Source organism: Mastigoproctus giganteus, chromosome 5 (genome assembly GCF_048544385.1).
Source record: "Mastigoproctus giganteus isolate SK-2022 chromosome 5, ASM4854438v1, whole genome shotgun sequence".
NCBI classification, from domain to species: domain Eukaryota; kingdom Metazoa; phylum Arthropoda; class Arachnida; order Uropygi; family Thelyphonidae; genus Mastigoproctus; species Mastigoproctus giganteus.
Genome location: NC_143579.1, coordinates 6786535 through 6807091, shown reverse-complemented (window position 1 = coordinate 6807091; position 20557 = coordinate 6786535). Strand labels below are relative to the sequence as shown.

The 20557-nt window shown below is 35.9% G+C and overlaps 1 protein-coding gene across 2 annotated transcripts in view; it reads right to left on the bottom strand.

Moving 5' to 3' along the window:
* Nucleotides 1–16688, bottom strand: part of Ypel (Yippee-like) — a 170193-nt gene extending 153505 nt beyond the window's left edge. For both annotated transcript variants that reach the window (XM_090373895.1, XM_090373896.1), the window contains exon 1: nt 16579–16688. The gene's annotated coding sequence lies outside the window, so the exon portion shown is untranslated. The remainder of the gene's footprint in view (nt 1–16578) is intronic.
* Between the last annotated feature and the right edge of the window lie 3869 nt (nt 16689–20557).

Below are 20557 nucleotides of genomic sequence, written 5' to 3'. Positions count from 1 at the left end.
ATTTAAATCGAAATCATGACTCTGACCAGAGCAGCAAAGCAAAAGGCTCAAGCTAATGGGAGTGCTGTGACTCAGGGGAGAACTGAGGGGGGCGGTTGCCCCCTGAATCACGGCCTTTTAAGATGCACTGTTTGCTTGATGTTTGCGGAGCAATCGGGTACGGGACATGATACTGCCATGGGGGATGTCTTTGTGTGTGCACGATGCAAGGAGTGCAAGGAAATTAGGCGACAACTCGGCGTTGTTATGGGCCTATATGAGACCTTGAAGGACAGGGTGGATGCCCTCGAAGGAAATAAATTGAGGGGCCCATCAAGCTCTCAGCTGCCCACATCAACACCAGAGCTTGGACTTGGTCATCTTGCAACACAGAGGCAGCCCCCAAGGCAGAATGCGCTGGTCCAACAGGAACTAGTAGTTGTTGGTGACTCAATTGTCAGGGAAACGGGGAACATGCTTTGTAAAAAGGATAGGTGGAACAGGACCAGGGTATGTCTGCCAGGGGCAAAGGTTGATGACGTTGTAGAGCAGATATCGTCTTTTAAGGGCACAAAAGGTGATATAGTTGTACACGTTGGCACTAATGATATTAAGAGTAGGAGACCAGCGGAATTACTTAACAAGTACAGGTCACTGTTGAAAAAAAGCCGTGAAGTAGGGTTGAATTTGAAAGTGTCTGCAATTCTGCCCAGACACGATAGGAGGGAGTATATGATGAGAGCCTTGTCGATCAATTCGGCCCTGGAAAGATTGTGCAAGGCTGAAGGGGTAGAATTTTTTTCAGCCTGGACTGTACTTGTTAACAGGAGATTTTTCTTCTACAGGGATGGGATACACTTAAATAGAAAGGGTGCAAGAATATTTGCTGATGCTATCGAGGCAGTGTTAGGTGGGTCGGAAAACTGCTAGCTTGGGGGGAGACAAAGACTAATGGATTAACAGTAGCCACGGGCAGAGGTGAAAGAGATTCTTGCACTGCTTCTATTGGAATGAGCAGAAGCCTGAAAAACAAGATGCAGGATATTTCAGAGACTGCTGGAAGTCATTGCGGTACAAGTAAACACATGGGTTGTGTTAGGGTAGCTAAGAATAGAAACAGGTGCATGTATACTTGCGTGTACACTAATGCTAGGAGTTAGTAAATAAATTTGATGAATTTGAGGTATTACTCAAAACATCAAAGGCAGATATTGTTGGGATATCAGAGACGTGGTGTCACACAGATATAAGGAATGCAGAACTGGAATTTGGGGAGTACAACGTCTACAGAAAGGATAGACAGGATAGGAAGGGAGGAGGGGTTATGCTATTAGTTAAAAAACACATAAAATCCAAGGAAGTGAAGCCAGTTGACATCGCTGGACAGTGCAGTGTTGAGTCAGTTTGGTGTGACATAAGCATAGGTAAATCAAAATTGAGAGTAGGAGTGTGCTATAGGCCTAATGACTCTGATGAGTATAATAAGATACTGTACAGGGAAATAGAGTGGGCCAGTAAATCAGAGAGTCTTATAATGGGGGATTTTAATTTCCCAGATATTGACTGGAATTTGTGGGTTGGTCACTCACACACTAGCAAGGCTTTTGTGGATTTATTGGATGATTGCTTTCTACACCAGCATGTTCGGGAGGCAACTAGAGGGAGTAATACTCTTGATCTGATTATCAGTAGTGATTCTTCATGCATTAGGAATCTGCAGATAAATGAACCACTGGGTGGCAGTGATCACAGTGTGCTGAAGTGGGATTTACTCAAGGAGGTAACTACCATCAGAGGTAAAGGGAAGGGTTTTTGCTTTCGTAAAGGAGACTATGCTGGTCTGAGACAGTATTTAAATTCTATACAGTGGGACCAACTGATGATGTTACCAACAGCAAATTCAAAATGGGAAGCATTCAAGGAACTAATCTTGGAAGCTACCAGGCTTTACATACCAACCAAGAAATATTGTTCAAGGTTCAGGCCTAAATGGTTGTCAGATGAACTAATGAGACATATGGCAGAGAAGAAAAATGCATGGGATACATACAAATTAATGGGTGAAGTGGAAGCCTATGATAGATATAAGTTGGTCTGTAACCAAGTCACAAAGGAGATTAGGCAGGCAAAGGCAGATTATGAGAAATCCTTGCAAAGGATGCAAAGAAAAACAGAAAAGAGTTCTTTACCTATTTAAACTCAAGAAGGAAAGGGATGAATCAGATTGGTCCACTGGATGTTGATGGTTCAACAGTTGAGGATCCAGCTCAGGTGGCTAACAATCTAAACGAGTATTTTGCATCTACATTCACACATGAGGAGTTATTCAGGAAGGGGAATGTCGTAGGTGAAGTAAACATTGGCAGTGAGCTAGATGATTTTCTAATAACTGAGAGGAAAGTGGAGGAGAAATTGTTGAGGATAAACATAAAAAAGGCACCCGGGGTGGATGGGATCAATCCAGTTATATTAAAGGAGGCAGCAAAGGAAGTAAGCAAACCCCTAGCCATAATTATGAGAGCTTCTTTGGACTCAGGGGAGGTACCCATGGACTGGAGATGTGCAAATGTAACCCCAATTCACAAAGGAGGATCAAAGGCTGACACAAGTAATTATAGACCTGATAGTTTAACTTCGGTTCCAGGAAAATTAATGGAGGCACTGGTTAAAGAAGCACTGCAGGATCATCTGGACAAGAATTCAGTTATAGCTCAGACACAGCATGGGTTTGTTAAGGGCAGGTCTTGTCTGACCAATTTGATTGGATACTATGATGTAGTCACAAAAGAACTGGATGCAGGGAATAACTTTGATATTATATATTTGGATCTTAGAAAGGCTTTTGATACTGTTGCGCATGGAAGACTGCTGCACAAATTGGAGAAGTGTGGCATTCGAGGCAAATTGCTGCTATGGATAAAGGGATGGTTGAGTGGCAGAAGACAGAGAGTGGTAATCAATGGACACTGCTCAACGTGGACTAATGTTATTAGTGGAGTTCCTCAGGGTTCAGTGTTGGGTCCATTGTTGTTTTCTGTATTTATAAATGATATTGATGATGGTGTATCAGGCTTAATGTCCAAGTTTGCAGACGATACAAAGGTTGGCAGGGTTGTTAAGGACACTACTGATACTATGCTGCTGCAACAGGATCTGGAAAGGTTGAGCAGATGGGCTGAGAGGTGGCAAATGAAGTTTAACATTGACAAATGTAAAGTACTACATATGGGAAACAGTAACCCCAGATCAACGTATCAACTCTGTGGTACTACGCTGACAGTGGTAGAGATTGAAAAGGACCTGGGGGTAATTGTGCAGGCAGATATGAAGTTCTCTGAGCAGTGCAGACGAGCTGCAAGAGTAGCTCATGGTGTCTTGTCAATGATATACAGGAATTTTTCTAGCAGGGATGTGATTATTCCCTTGTATAAGGCATTGGTCAGGCCACACCTTGAGTACTGTATACAGGTCTGGAGGCCTCATTTCAAGAAGGATGTAGAGCTGCTGGAACGAGTACAGAGAAGGGCAACAAGATTAGTGAATGGAACAAAGGGTTGCTCTTACGAAGAAAGGCTTAAGTTTTGCAAATTACAGAGCCTGGAGACTAGGCATCGCCGAGGTGATCTGATAGAGGTGTACAAGGCTTTGAATGGCTTGAGCATGCTCAATGCCGATGGAATTCTTCCTCTTGCTCAGAATAATCACCTGAGAGGGCATAAATTCAAATTGAGGAAGGACGGATGTCGGATAGATGTGCGGAAATTCGCCTTTAGCCAGCGGGCAGTTGGTTTGTGGAATAGACTTCCATCGCTTGTTGTTGAAGTTGATAGCCTAAACAAATTTAAGGCTCAGCTGGACAGGTATTTCGAACGAATTGAGGGGTGAAATGGGAGTAGTGGTTTTTTTTTTTTTTTTTTCTTTTATTTTGGCTGATGCTGAATAAGCTTGCTTTCTTGCATCATATGCCTCTACTAATGCTAATGCTAATTATGGCTAAGGGTTTGCTTACTTCCTTTGCTACCTCCTTTAATATAACTGGATAGATCCCATCCACCCCAGATGCCTTTCTTATGTTTATCTTCAACAATTTCTCCTCCACTTTACTCTCAGTTATTACAAGATTATATAGCTCACTGCCAGAGTTTAGTTCACATCTGGCATTCCCCTCCCTAAATAACTCCTCATGTGTGAATGTAGATGCAAAATACTTGTTTAGATTGTTAGCCACCTGAGCAGGATCCTCAACTGTTGAACCATCAACATCCAGTGGACCAATCTGATTCATCCCTTTCCTTCTTGAGTTTAAATAGGTAAAGAACTCTTTTCTGTTTTTCTTTGCATCCTTTGCCAAGGATTTCTCATAATCTGCCTTTGCCTGCCTAATCTCCTTTGTGACTTGGTTACAGACCAACTTATATCTATCATAAGCTTCCATGTCACCCATTAATTTGTATGTATCCCATGCATTTTTCTTCTCTGCCATATGTCTCATTAGTTCATCTGACAACCATTTAGGCCTGAACCTTGAACAATATTTCTTGGTTGGTATGTAAAGCCTGGTAGCTTCCAAGATTAGTTCCTTGAATGCTTCCCATTTTGAATTTGCTGTTGGTAACATCATCAGTTGGTCCCACTGTATAGAATTTAAATACTGTCTCAGACGATCATAGTCACCTTTACGAAAGCAAAAACCCTTCCCTTTACCTCTGATGGTAGTTTCCTCCTTGAGTAAATCCCACTTCAGCACACTGTGATCACTGCCACCTAGTGGTTCCTTTATCTGCAGATTCTTAATGCATGAAGAATCACTACTGATAATCAGATCAAGAGTATTACTCCCTCTAGTTGCCTCCCGAACATGCTGGTGTAGAAAACAATCATCCAATAAATCCACAAAAGCCTTGCTAGTGTGTGAGTGACCAACCCACAAATTCCAGTCAATATCTGGGAAATTAAAATCCCCCATTATAAGACTCTCTGATTTACTGGCCCATTCTATTTCCCTGTACGGTATCTTATTATACTCATCAGAGTCATTAGGCCTATAGCACACTCCTACTCTCAATTTTGATTTACCTATGCTTACGTCACACCAAACTGACTCGACACTGCCCTGTCCATCGATGTCGACTGGCTTCACTTCCTTGGATTTTATGTTTCTTAACTAATAGCATAACCCCTCCTCCCTTCCTATCCTTTCTGTAGACGTTGTGCTCCCCAAATTCCAGTTCTGCATTCTTTATATCTGTGTGACACCACGTCTCTGATATCCCAACAATATCAGCCTTTGATGTTTTGAGCAATACCTCAAATTCATCAAATTTATTTACTAAACTCCTAGCATTGGTGTACACGCAAGTATACATGCACCTGTTTCTATTCTTAGCTACCCTAACACAACCCATGTGTTTACTTGTACCGCAATGACTTCCAGCAGTCTCGTCTCTGAAATATCCTGCATCTTGTTTTTCAGGCTTCTGCTCATTCCAATAGAAGCAGTGCAAGAATCTCTCACCTCTGCCAGTGGCTACTGTTAATCTATTAGTCTTTGTCTCCCCCCAAGCTAGCAGTTTTCCGACACATCTAACACTGCCTCGATAGCATCAGCAAATATTCTTGCACCTGTCTATTTAAGTGTATCCCATCCTTGTAGTAGCAGTCTCTCGTATTAACAAGCATAGACGAAGCTGAGAAAAATTCTACCCCTTGAGCCTTGCACAATTTCTCTAAGATCGAATTGATCGACAAGACTCTAATCATATACTCCCTCCTATCGTGTCTGGGCAGAATTGCACACTTTCAAATTCAACCCTACTTCACGGCTTTTTTTCAACAGTGACCTGTACTTGTTAAGTAATTCCGCTGGTCTCCTACTCTTAATATCATTAGTGCCAACGTGTACAACTATATCACCTTTTGTGCCCTTAAAAGATGATATCCGCTCTACAACGTTATCAATCTTTGCCCCTGGCAGACATACCCTGGTCCTGTTCCACCTATCCTTTTTACAAAGCATGTTCCCCATTTCCCTGACAACTCAAATGAAAGTTGTTGATGTGGATTCAGGAATTACTGCAATCTCATGGTGTCTTACTAACAATGATCTTCATGAATTTCAGAGCAGTTCATACAGAGTTAAACTAAAGACCCCGATGATGATAGAAAGGAGAAAACACTGGTGAGAAATCTCACCACAGAATTGCTCAGTGGTAGTACTGCTACGATCTCCCAAATCATGGACCAGTTCACCGAGAATAACCCTGACTCGGACCAAAGCAGCAAGACAAAGAGAGGTGTTCTCAATAAGATTTCCTGTTTTTGAGAACTACTTTGTGAGAGGAAACTTAAGAGAAGACTGTCAACTTGTGACTCTTACTTCAAAAAAAATTAATCTTCAAATGACTTATTCAATAAAGGTTGGTTACAGATACATTATTAGTCTATGTAGGTAGAGTCATTATTAGTCTTAGTTTAATGTACCCATAAATTACTGTATATTACATTTCTCAGATTTAAAAAAAATGTTAAGGAATTTATCTCTATTTATTTAATGTTAGAATGACCTCATATAGTGCTATTTCGTTTAGTGCTCCATTTTCTAGGAACATATCCTGATCGCTAACTGGGGTATGCCTGTATATTTAGCCAACGTAAGCATCATTTACAACCCACAAATTTGGAATTGCAGACCTAGATATCTATAATTACTTCAATAGCGAACACAATAAATTCTAAAATAGTACTATTTACACAGATGCAATGCATTTCGTTTTTCATGCTGGAACAGTAGCCCCCATCCCCGTAAACTCACAGAAAATGAGTTCTTATGCTTTAAAACTGTTCCAATAAGACAGCACATGCCATGAGATACATTATGAATGTGCCAAAAGTTTCATAAAAGGCTAGTTTAAAGAGATAGTCATTCCCTTTCTTACCAGATTAGTGACAGTATTAATAGTGGCAAATTATCTTTGTATGATGGCAGGGGATAATGGGCAGCACAGATCACTGCATATTCAAAACAGACAAGCACGAGTCAATCAGCAAAATGCATCTTCCTCTCAAAGTCATAATGGTATCATAGTCTGCCTGGAGTCAGGAAACTGTTTACTGTTGCGAGTATATGGCCCAACAGAAGTCCAACTTGGACCAATCACAGCCTTACTCTATCTTTGTAGCTGCCATCAAGTGGCTTTGCAAAGGTGAATATATCCAATGCACTTCTTTGCTAAAAAAAAACTGCCAAAATATGCTGTTAAAGGCTATAACATTTTGGCCAAAACATATGGCATTCTCTCCTCCCCTTGCTTATTTCTACTTTGTGTTTTTTTACTGATGTTTACTTGTTGTTGTTATTATTATTCAGCCTGTATGCAAAGAAGTGGCAAGTGCTATTCATTAAACTATTTATAATTCATGCAGAGTGGTGTTCTTTCATCCTAGGTTCTACAATTTTTTGTATTTTAGATTCTTTAGTTCATTTTTAGCTTCTCTCAATTTACTACTGTTTTTACATCAAATGTATCTCACTGACCATTTGTATGCTCACATTTATATAATTGTTTTTTGCCTTCTTTACTCCCCAAATGCCTGAAGACTGGATTCAGCAGAACCCTGAAACTTAGCCAACTGTATTAAGTGCAGAATGACACTTCAATAAATGCCTTAAAACATATTCACATGATGTAACAATACATTTATTTTGTTTTACCTCTAATATTATTATTTGTTTTTCATTTATTTTTGTTCGTAATTGGGTTTTATCAATTCGTAAATAACAGAACACCATTTTCAATTCAGTAAAAAAGTAACACACTCAAAGTGATGGAGGACAAAAAGGTAACTAGGGTTAATTGTACAGTCTAACATGAAGTTCTCTGAACAGTGCGTATAGGCTGCTAGGACAAGGTGATTATCCCATTTTGTAAGGCAATGGTTAGGGCACATTTTGAGTACTACATGCAACTCTGGAAGCCTCATTTTAAGAAATACATGGATCTCTTGGAACAGGTGCAAGGAAAAGCAACCAGATTAGTCAAGGGCACAAAAGGCTATTCTTACTTAAAAGATTTTGGTTTTGCAAGCTACAGAGCTTGGAAACCAAGAACCTTCAAGGAGACTTCACTGAAGTATTTAACGCTTTATATAAACTGGGTAAACTAAGTGCTAACGGCATCCTTACTCTTTCTCAGACAACATACATAAATAAAAAAGGGATATAAATTAAAAAAGTATGGCTGCAGGATAGGTGCATGGAAACATGCTTTCATCTACAGAGTAACTGATTGTGGAAACAAACTTCCATCTGATTTATGGAAACATTCAATGTGAATAAATTTAAGAAAGCACTGGACAAATTATTAGAGGGTTTTTTTTTTTGGCTGAAGCGGTATAAGCTTACCTTGCACTGTTTGCCAATACTAATACTTATACTAAAACTAAAAATTAATTTTTTATAATGAAAACAAAATAAGGTTTAATTATAAAATAGTTTTATAATTAAAACAAAAGGTGTCTCACAGTCACATCTGTTCCATTTAGGGTACAAGTAACAGAGGGCTAATTAATTGAATGAAGTTTCAAGTAGCAAAAAAGAAATCACAACAAAAGCAATTACAAATTCACAAACACTTTATGCAGTGTGCTGTATTATGAAAGTAAATATCTCTTCAGATAATTCTTGTTTTCACACTAATATAATAAAAGCTGAATCTCTGATTATAGAGCTGAAATTCAGCACATAAGACAACTCCATAAAGGAATAACATTCCTGTCATAACAGAAGAGTGATAACAATTAACTACTACCACAATGGTCACAATTAATCATCACAGAACATTTGAAAAGATAGACAATCAAATTACAAATGCCAAAATGATGTAAGGAAGTAAAAGTTATTGAGCATCAGGCAAAAAAATAAATAAATACAAAAAAAAAAAAAAAAAATTATCCACTCCATTTACCTATTTCTTCTAATAATTTGTTGAATATTTATTAGGTGCATGTTTATTCTAACAATTAATTATTTTATAGCTGAAGGCATATTTTCTACACATTTTGCAACTGTTTTTGTGAATTTACTATATATTCTAGAACTATTCTTTTTCAATTTACTCTTTCTCAGATGACATCTCGGAAAGAGAAAATTGAAAAAAGGATGGTGGTAGAATATGTAGTAAAGGACAGTTTCCAGAGGTTGCAATTTACAGAACTCCAATCTTTCTTGGTAAGAATATCCTTTTACATCTCCATCCAGAGGGTATTATGGAAAATTTCATGAAATGGAATATGTACTCCTTAATAATATACCCTATTTTTAACAATCAAAAATATATATTGACAATACAAATGTGTATGACAAACCAGAACAGTGTTTTGGTGTGCTTCAGTTCATACCAAGCACTGCCCCCAACTAACCTTATAACTATTCCCTTCAATATCTATATCCTTCATAAAATGAGGTTCCCAAAACTGTACGTAGTATTACATGCATTATACAATGGGATATACAATTCAAACACAATGGTGTTTGAATTGTATAATGCATGTGAATGGGAAGTTTTCTTTTGGCTGATTGCAATTTTTCAGTTCATCTGCCTAATTTATCCAGGTCTTGTTAGAGTAGTATACCTTGATCACTGCTAATAACCATCCTGCCACCTTTTATTATAACTTGCTTTCTTGCATCATATGCCTCTGCTAATGCTAATTAACAGATCACCCCCCCCCCCAAGAGCTGTTTCAGCAGCTTATCTGAACTGCTCAGAGAACCTTGTGTTGGATTGTACAATTATCCCAAAGTCTTTTTCATTCTCCATTACTGAGTTTGATGCTACCCTGATAGTATGCTATTCTGGGCTTACTGCTACCAAATGCAGTACCTTACATTCATTTATGTGAAATCCCAATTACAATTTTTCAGCCCATCTGCCTAATTTTTCCAGGTCCTGTTAGAGTACCTTGATCACTGCCAATAACCATTCTGTCACCTTTGTATTGAGTACTACCAAAATTGAAATGCCTACATTAACATAATTAATAAATATTAAAACAATAAGGTCCCAACACTGACCCCAGTTTTGGGACCCTTATAAATAAATCTGCAGCCCTCGCCAATCCACTGCATAATGGAAGCCTCCTCAACAAGTCACATTAAGTGGACCATAATCTGCCACACTGGTCCATTGCGGGTTGGCAAATGGACCGTATTTAGCAGTCAAGGGCTTGAATCCCGGTCTACTCAAAGAGTGTGTGCTACTGCACTCCCACTCTGCTACGGGGGCAGTCTTGGGACCCTAATTCACGGGCTAATGTTATGAGCCACACTCATAAGATTAGTCCACGAAGGGTAGTGTCCATTGATGACAACTCTGTCTCCTACAACTTAACCATTCCTTTATCTAGGAAAATCGGTGGCCTATGGTTATGTACGCAGCCCTAATCGTTTTTTGACATTCCCCCTCTCGAGTTTAAAAGTAGTATAACACAAAATACACTTTCAAACTGAATTTTGACATTATCTGTTTTTTAGCAATATTAAATTTTCTGTACTGCTTTCTTATGATGTTTTATTTATTTTCCTCAGTATTTAATATTATTATGACAACATAATATGAACATTATTAGTGTTATTGTAATAAATAAAGAAATTTAATATTTAATTAAAAAATTACACTGTAAATATAAATGTTGATAACAAAAATTAAATTTATTTTAAAAAAATGTGTAATTAAGTGGTAAGGGACCAGTTTGCAACCTGCTCCCTGTGAGAACCTATGCACCCCATGACCTTTAACAATTTATCTGTTTCGGCTCCAGCGGGGAAAAAAAATAATAAAGTTGAACAAAATGTTTTATACATAATGAAGTAAAAAAAACTTCAAATCAATACTGCAGAAATTACTAGGTACCATCCTCAAAATTTCAAATTCCATGAACAACTGGCTCCTGGAATTTGTTGCTCCTTAAAACATTTGTAAAAAATGGAACTGTTAACTAATGCTATGTACTAATATTTCAGGGGTAGAAAAGCCCCAAACTGTGACATTAGGTAGTACATCTGCATCATCACCACCAACATAGTTGAATTTTTTTAAAGACAAACTGAAATTTGTACATTGGCATCATTATTGTAGTATCTCATATTGTGAAATCCTTCATAAGTTGTCCTACTTATAGTTCAAATAGGTAAAGCTTCCCATTAGAGAAGACTACCGTTACTTATTTTCAGTTGATTATCATCTTCACATGCCTAAAAGAATTGAAACTGGATTGTGGCACACACTTTAAATAAAAAGCAATATACTTCACCATTAGAGTAGTGCCTTTTATTTAGGGTGATACAATACCAAGGTAACTTTGGCAGGTGCCTCTGCATTGTCAGATCAATGCAACTGTAAACTCAGTTTGCTCAGAGTTACGTACAGAAAAAGGCTATGCCCAACATATATTAACCATGGAAATATACTTCAAACAATTACAGATATCACTTCATTAATTATTTTATGATATTAATTGAGGTAACAGGTCTTTTCTATAATCTGCCAGACTTATGCATTCAATATATTTTTAACCCAATATAAGGCTGTTTCAGTATGGCCACTGCTTTCACAACCTTATCTAATAACATTTTGTGCTCTGCTATCCATTTACATATGAAACATGTAATTTTAGAGTTATCTGTTTGCTAAATATTGCCCAGCTCTATCCCAAACCTCTTCCATGGTTGAATTCTGGGTCTGTCCACTACATTCCTTATTACAGGCCATGGTTCAATCAACGACAAACTTGCCTCAATGGGTATAGCACAAGATCCTCGCTGCCTTTGCAGGCTCAATGAAACTTGGGAGCACCTCTTCTATGACTGTCCACTCTACGAAGACATAAGATTAGTCTTCTTCAACAGAATCCAGCAAATACTGTGAAATTATGAACACCTCCTTGTTAATGATGAGCAGCATTATCGTGCCTTCTCTCAGTTTGCCCAGGACCTATTCGCTAAAAGGAAACGTCTGCAGACCCAAGATCGCAACAACTCTGAACCTCCCCTATAAAAGAACAAAGGAAACCACTGACTTGAAATTATATATCTCTTCAAGTAATTAGCACCCTCATACCTTTTTTAGGATGAGACTAATCGGCCTACACTCATCTCTTAAAAAGAAAAATCTGGATTTGACAAACCTGGACTATATATTCCTACCCCTGCTTGCATCTCCATGGACAGTGGCTCTTCTATTTTCATTACTTTTTATTTTTTTTATTATTATATTTTGGGCCCTTATAAGGAAAGACAACAAAAATCAGTAAATGATTTTTCATTAGTAATATTTAGTTTTATCAAACAAACTTAATGTACCCTGTGGTGCATATCAGGCCCATTTTGTGACCTCCACTTTCACATACAGAGATTAATTTGACAAGTGATAATGTGAGAAATAATTTGAAAAATAGTTAAAAGAAAAAAATATATATGAACACTGAAAATAATGATATCCATCCAACACACTGTTACAATAGGAAAATTCAAAGGTTTAATGAAATTTGTTTTATAAGTAACACATAAAAAGAAATGTGTAACATTCCCCTTCTAAAATTTTATAACTGAAGATTGAAGTGAATCAAAATTATCTGCTTCACTACACAGTATATAACACAGCCCTTCTCTAACTGAAAGGAGAAATACAATTTCAAACTTAGAAACTAGAAAATAATGCAGATATCAATAGAAGAACCTAATCAGGTTCAAAAATTATTTATCTGGGTAGAGAAAAGCAGTTTTTTATGCAAACTATTAAAAAAAACAACAGAAATGGTGAAATATCTGCCTTACAAGAAATATGCCTCCTATATTGGAATCCATGGGATGACTAACAAAGTATCTTCACCAGAATTTCTCACTAAAATGAAAATTGTTCTTTTCTGTATAATCTTACATGTTCCATTTTATATCAGTTAGTTATTTAAAACAAATCAAATAAAGCCCTCCAAAGTTCCCATTTTTTTAAATAACCACAAAGAAACTTCTCATAATTTTACCTTCTTATAAGTCTCTAAAGGATTGCCATCTTAAAAAAAAAAAAAAAAAAAAAAATTTTTTTTAAAGTCAAAAAAATATACAAAATTTTTATTTCCTAATCTATTATACATTATCAAAACCATTCTTGAATACCCGTTTATTCACAATATTAGCCTCCTCAAGTTTTGCATCTACATAGAAAAATCGTGTACCATTCAAAAAGTTTTATCAAGAAATCTAGTTTATGAGATTTATCATTAATGATTTCATTTTTAAATATAAAATTAAGTAATTGATTCATTTGTGCAAATGACTACCTGACAATGTAAACCAGAATACTGCAAACACAACAGAAACAGATGAACAGTAATGTAATGGATAAAAGAGTTTCATAAGCATTTTTATTATTTTGAGTACATGTGACAAATTTCAGACTTTTTTTTTTAACTGCATATTCATTGATGCGTTTGAAAGAAACATTTAATGAAAAATACTTTTACCTTTATATTATTCATATCTGTTCTGTTTTCTTCATGTCTGCTGTTCTGTTTGTAAACAGAACAGCATAAAAGTGAAAACGTTCTACTGACAAAAATCTGGTATTAAATGTTGTGAGTGCAAGCCATGAAGTGAATGCAAGGGACAACTGTTACTAATATATTACTAGTAAAAATGAATAAAACATTGTTGTAGAGTTTTAGAAGCATCAATAACTTCAACCATACTGTGCCACTGTATATTATGTCTGTAGGTAGCATGTGTTCGTGGGCAAATCTGCACATTCAGGCTGAAAAACTCAAAGTAACTTATGTAGGGGGGGGACCTACTCCCTCCACCTGAGACCAGCGAACTACAGCCTCAATTGAGGAGACTTTAGAAATTCCTCCAGTCATAGATGGGAATCACCCCTAAATGAGTAATATGTGGCAAAACCACTGTTGTCACAGAAAACAGAATAAAAATTGCTATAATTCCAAAAAAAAAAAAGGTATGAAAGATAAGAGCAACAATTTTCTTTGATGTTACAGTAATGATAAATAACAGCTAAACACAAGATTAGAAGTCATTCAAGCTACAGAGTTAATGACAAATAATGAAAAGATAGTCAGGCGGTAGAGAAGTTACAACTTGGACTTCTTAAAAACAAAAGTTGTGGGAACACAAAGCTTGTTGCAGTTCATCTAATTCTGCTAACACTGTATTTCACAGTTTAGACCTTGGAAACCACAAAATGAGAAGAAAAGGCAGAAGTCCTACTTTTCTTAATTTTAAAAGGCTAAATACATGTCATTTCATAATTTAAAGTTATAATTTCATATACTGCAGAGTACATGAAATTAAAATTAATATCTAAATTAAAAAAATAATGATTCAAAAAGAATACAAATTTCTTACTCTAAAATATGGAATGAAAGCAGTTCTTAGCTGACTGCTTACTGAAAAAAGACAGCCAAAAGGACAACTTTACCAGATCTGCTGAGCTGCACTAGTGACAATAATGATATAGAAGAATATGTAAAGATAGTCAATTATAAGAAAGAGTTTCTTTCTTACTTTCCATTTAAAAAATCCAAATGGAAAATAGGAAATTCAACATAAAACCAAGCCAGCAAATAAAAAAAAAAAATAATTCAAATTTTAATGGGAGGATCATGCAGTCAGCCTTTAACAAATACTCTGAAGGAATGTTAAACAACTATTATAAATATGTTTAGTTCTTTTATATTCATAAAACAAAAACACTTTTCCATCATAACTGCATTTAAGGTTGTATATCAAAACATGGTAATAGTCATGAAGTCACGCTGCCTTTCTACATTACCAGATATATTTGAACTGAACTATTTCATCTTAAATCATTTTAGCTACAAATCAGAAGCATGCATTTAATCCAATATTACCTCAAAAGTATACTGGTGCATATCTTACAATGACCTACTTCCGCTTACAATTATATATTGAAAACAATGTAGTCATGAAAATTGCTTGATGCTAGTCACATTTAGACTAGCAAAATTATATTGAAAGGCACAGCAATTATCAAAACAGTTCTGACTTTACATTAAAAGTGAACAAGCTTAAGAAAATTCAAGGATAAAATATAACATAGAAAACAGATATCTATAGTTATAGCCTTTCATATTGTGTAAATATTAACCTAGTAGAAAACAGCATTCTGATTCACAAAAGATTGTAGCATCTAATCATTAACCTACTAAAAGCTATCAAAAAATTTAATAGCTGTTTAATTTAAAAAAATTTCCATTCTGTGTTTATGGTTATTTTTGTCACCATTTGTAAATTTTTATTTAAAAAATTTTGGTTAATTTATATACTCATTTTGCAAAGAAAACTATTTCTGTTACGCTTTCCAAGAAGTTTTTGCCCTAACAATTTGTTAAAATCATATAAACATAATAAAAATAATGAAAAGATCCTAAAGAAAGAAGTGACACCTTTCAGAAATTAAATGCTAACAATTAATATAATTTCTGAAGAATGAAAAAGGATTCAGATTTCCGATTCTGTTACACACCGTAACATGATAACCTAATTTAATATTCATTTAGTGCTTTCTTATAACAAGATGTTTTCAAATGTTTTTCATTAAGTTACTAATTTTAATGGTCATATTTTAAAGTCGAATAAATGAAACCGTTCGCATTAAAACTTAACAGCATTTTGTGTCATCGGTCAAAAACAGATTGGAGTACTATGGGATCCCACACTTTCCGTTATTTCGTAAACTACGAATTATATTTATTAATACATTTTCAAATAACTACTAATAAACTTATTCGAAGGCATCTCTTTAGCTATTGAAAAAACCACTGTCTTTGAGAGCTTTCAATGAAATTTATCACTCTATTATAAGCATATAAGTGCTATGCAGAAACTACGCCTGAAATTCGATAGGCAGTTTCTATAAAAACCAAAATAAAATTTCCTTTCTTAAGGTTATGTAATTACTTCTCAAATTAAAAACGAATATTGCGCGGTCAATTAATGTAGCCATGATACTATATCGTTTGGAATCATTCATAAAAAAATGCTGCCTCATTAACCAAACAATTAAAAAAAAAAAAACTTAACATTACAATTCTCGTCGTATAAATTTTCTCAATATTCAAAAAGCAAATACACTTACTTGTCAATATAACTATCGAGTATTTATAAAAACCATTTCAAAAATCATAATATACATTAAGCCTACATAGAGGCAGTAAGAAAGACGTTAGTAGCGCCGTTTGAGGGTCAAGCGTTAGGCTTACGAACGAAGATTCTTATTTCATCTTGACATAAGACACCTAATTGGTCTAAACCTAAGATACTTTATATACTACCACTTTCATCCCATATACTGCCAGAATGTTTTTTTGTCATTTCATAAGTTATAAATGCTAAATCAAATAGCAATCGCTCAGCACAAAATTTAACTCACTAAGCCTTGTTACGAATTTCTGTGTTGTAGTTTACGTGCACGTACTGACATTAAACCTTTCAAAAAAAACTCAAAAATTGTATGCACAACTATTAATCCTCTTACTTGAAAACCAGAAGAAAATTAAGTATCAAATTACCAGAGATATTCCATTATTTTCATGAACGTTCCTATTCAATCCTTTGTTTAGGTTCGTTGGACCCTGCGTAGGTAGCATACAGCAACTCGCACAGCTGCTTTCTTCACAGGCAAAACACAAACACTGGATGCCTAGCGACTGCGCAGCTGGCCGCTCTGGAAACCCCTCCATACAATTCAGCCAATACCGTTTCGGCTTACACTTCCCAGGACAGTTTTCAAGGACATTGGCCTCGCAACAGCTGGATCATGGCCAAACAAAGAACCATGTGATGGGTTTGCCTTCGCAGCGGGTAAACTAGGATTGTATGATGATGATAAAACACAATATTTTGATTCGGTCTAACTCTCTCTCTCCCTCCTTCTCGATCTTCCTCTCTTCATCTCCCTTAATTTCTCTTGCACTGACTTATCTCTACAAAATTATATATATATATATATATATATATATATATATCATCGCAGCTTCATTCATTATAAAAATTAATGGCATCTAAAAATGGAAAGAAATTCTAAATTACTTTTTTTTATTTCTTAATTGGGTAGTGTTTTAAGTCCAAAACAGTCATTTCTATAGAAGCATCTGGGAGGAAATTTCTCGGCCAGAACTGAAGCAACAGAGGGCATTGCACGTGTTCTAATCTGCGCTGCTTGTCATCTACGTATGGGTGCACTTTTTCGGAGAATAAGGATGTGGGCGCTAGCCAACCGCACGCATTCATTTGTAGTAATGAGAGAAGACAAATAAACAGCACTACTTATCCCACTTCTCTCTCTCTCTTAATTAACAGTATGACTAATTCAGTTTAAGATTGTGTGTTTGCTAATTTTTATTTTATTTTTTAGCTACAGTGAAATTTACTGCTAAATGTAACAAATAAAATTAAAACTCATAAAACGTGAAGAGGGGGGAAGGATATGGATAAAGTATTGTTTACTTCGAGAATAAGGCAAATGCAGATATAGGCAAAATCAATAATAGTAGCAGTTGAGTCATTCCATGACAACCAACGACAGGAGATTCATAATCATTAATAGTTTATAATGGAGGAACTCAGTTTATGGGGCAGCCGATGAGTATTAAATTCAGAAGGAAAGGAAGAGAAATTCCCCTTCAGCAGAAAAAAAATTCCTTGATAAAATGTCAAGTTAGAACTATATTATTATATAGTTAATAAAAAGGCTCTGTTTATACTCTAGTCGGAGGAGTTTATAATTAATATTTCGGCAATTAACACAATCGTTAATCACATTTAGCAATTATACGGGTGTTGCACTGAAGCCTCGCGCCTGACTTCGTCGGCTCCTCTCCTCATATTAAATTCTTATTCCTCAGGTGGAATAGTCTAGATTAGACACTGCAATACATTTTAGCCCATCTTTATGGCAAATTTGACGATTGCCTAAAGCACAAGAAACCTCTACCCCTGAGGAATAATGGAAGAGGTCACAGATTCGATGATTCGCATAGGTGGTAATTGCTGGCATCTAGTCTAGAACAGCTTCTGCTTATGCCCCTTGTAATTCGGTACAAATTACGAGAGTATTTGCGGATGAAAAAGTATTTTTTCTTGTTTTTTTTTATTATTATCTGTATTCTGTTTTTCTAATGCCTGACACTGAACAGTGTAATTTATACACCCCTTTTATCCCCCCTATGTAATATACCCAATTGGAAGTATAAATTCCTAACAATATAGAAGGGATTTGACTATTCGCTGATATTTGTTCCATCTGAAACCTTATGCAATTTAACTTTTCTGTTCCTATTTCAGGGCCGCCTATATAAGGCCGCCGTAGCCTAGTGGTCAGGGGCGCGGGTGCATTGAGGGACTGCTGAATACGGTACTGTTTATTGTAATCTGTGTATCTTGTAAACTAGTTTGGTCGTCCCGGAGTATAAACAGAAAATTTATTTTATTTTTATATTTGGTTCAGTAGCTCCAACATGAAATATCCCATTTGTGAGGAAAACAAATCTCCTTCTCGTGTCTAAATCGGGTCCTGATCCGAGACCAGGTTTCAGTTAATCTTTTTATTTGAAAATATCATTCGAATATGTTTCCTTATACACGAATGGCCTCATTTCTGACAGAAATATTAGTTTATTTTTATAGACCTTTTACAATACAGTTACCAGACAATTTTTTTAACTCTCTCTGTCTTTCAGAATATCTTATAGTATTCATCATTCAATAACTGAACGCTAAATATAATAAAAATAATTCTCTGTCTAATAATATTATCCTTGATATAATTAATGTGCTATTTTTTCCTCTGTCTTCCTACCTCTTTTCGAATAGTAATTTAAATTTATGATCATTTTTCCGAATTTATTTCGGAGATCTAAATTAACAAGATTTTAAAGAAGAAATGTAATTTTTATCATTTAATTTGTACAAATATTACTTTTTTAATTTATCATTAATTATTAGTGTTTAAAGTAATATTAGGAAGATTTAGATTTACAAAAATATTCCGCAAAAAAAAAAAAAAAATGGCACATTTTAGCATATCATGTCTGCAACGTAGTCAAGAATATGGATACCCCATGACCCTAGTAGCTTCAGAGTTTATCTTAAACAACCAACTGAAATCTGGAATCGAGTTTGTATTTCATTTACTGATTTTCTTTGTGCAATAACACAATAAATAAAAAAAGTTTCAGCAGGTGGGAATGATAAATGTTTCATTTACCATTCCCACCTGCTGATCTCTCGTGGAGATCGGCTGTGATGTTGAATACTCTGTATTACTTATTTGTATTGCTTATTAATTAATATAATAAACCAATTAAATAACTCATCGGGTTTCCTTGGTAATACTGCCGCCGTGTCCAATGTATAATACAGTATAATTTCTGTTTCGGATTTTGTCTTTCTTGCTTTTCATTACCCCCTTTTTAATCTTGTATTTCTTTCACTTCCTCACCGTTCTAGGGAAAAAAAAAAAAAAAAAAGGCCCCACGTCGTGACCTATCGACGGGAAGGGGCAGTATGAGGGAGTGAGGGAGGGTGTTGGCTTCACTTCCGGGATTCCAGCTAAGAAGCACAGATTGTGCCCCATGGCTATGACAGCCCTCACCAATAAGTAAATAAACAAAGGGACTGATCACTTAATCAGGAAAGAATGAAAACTCCCCTAAAACTTTTTAGTTACCATATAAATTTATATTATTTTAATTTCTATGATAACAATTTATATTATAATGTTAAATTAATGTAACGTATTAATCATAATTAAATATATTTTGATATTGACTGGAATTTGGGGGCTGGTCACTCACACACTAGCAGGGCTTTTGTGGATTTATTGGATGATTGTTTTCTACATCAGCATGTTCGGGAGGCAACTAGAGGGAGTAATACTCTTGATTTGATTATCAGCAGTGATTCTTCAGGCATTAAGAATCTGCAGATAAATGAACCACTAGGTGGCAGTGATCACAGTGTGCTGAAGTGGGATTTACTCAAAGAGGTAACTACCATTAGGGGTAAAGGGAAGGGTTATTGCTTCCGTAAAGGCGACTACGATGGACTGAGACAGTATTTAAATTCTATACAGTGGGACCAACTGATGATGTTCCCAACAGCAAATTCAAAATGGGAAGCATTCAAAGAACTTATCTTGGAAGCTACTAGGCTTTACATACCAACTAAGAAATATTGTTCAAGGTTTAGGCCAAAATGGATGTCAGATGAACTAATGAGGCATATGGCAGAGAAGAAAAATACATGGGATACTTACAAATTAACACAGGACACAGAAGCCTATGATAGATACAAGTTGATATGCAACCAAGTTACAAAGGAGGTTAGGCAGGCGAAGGCAGATTACGAGAAATCCTTGGCAAGGGATGCAACGAAAAACAGCAAAGAGTTCTTTACTTATGTAAACTCTAGAAGGAAGGGGATGAATCAGATTGGTCCACTTGATATTGATGGGTAAACTGTTGATGATCCTGCTCAGGTAGCTAACAA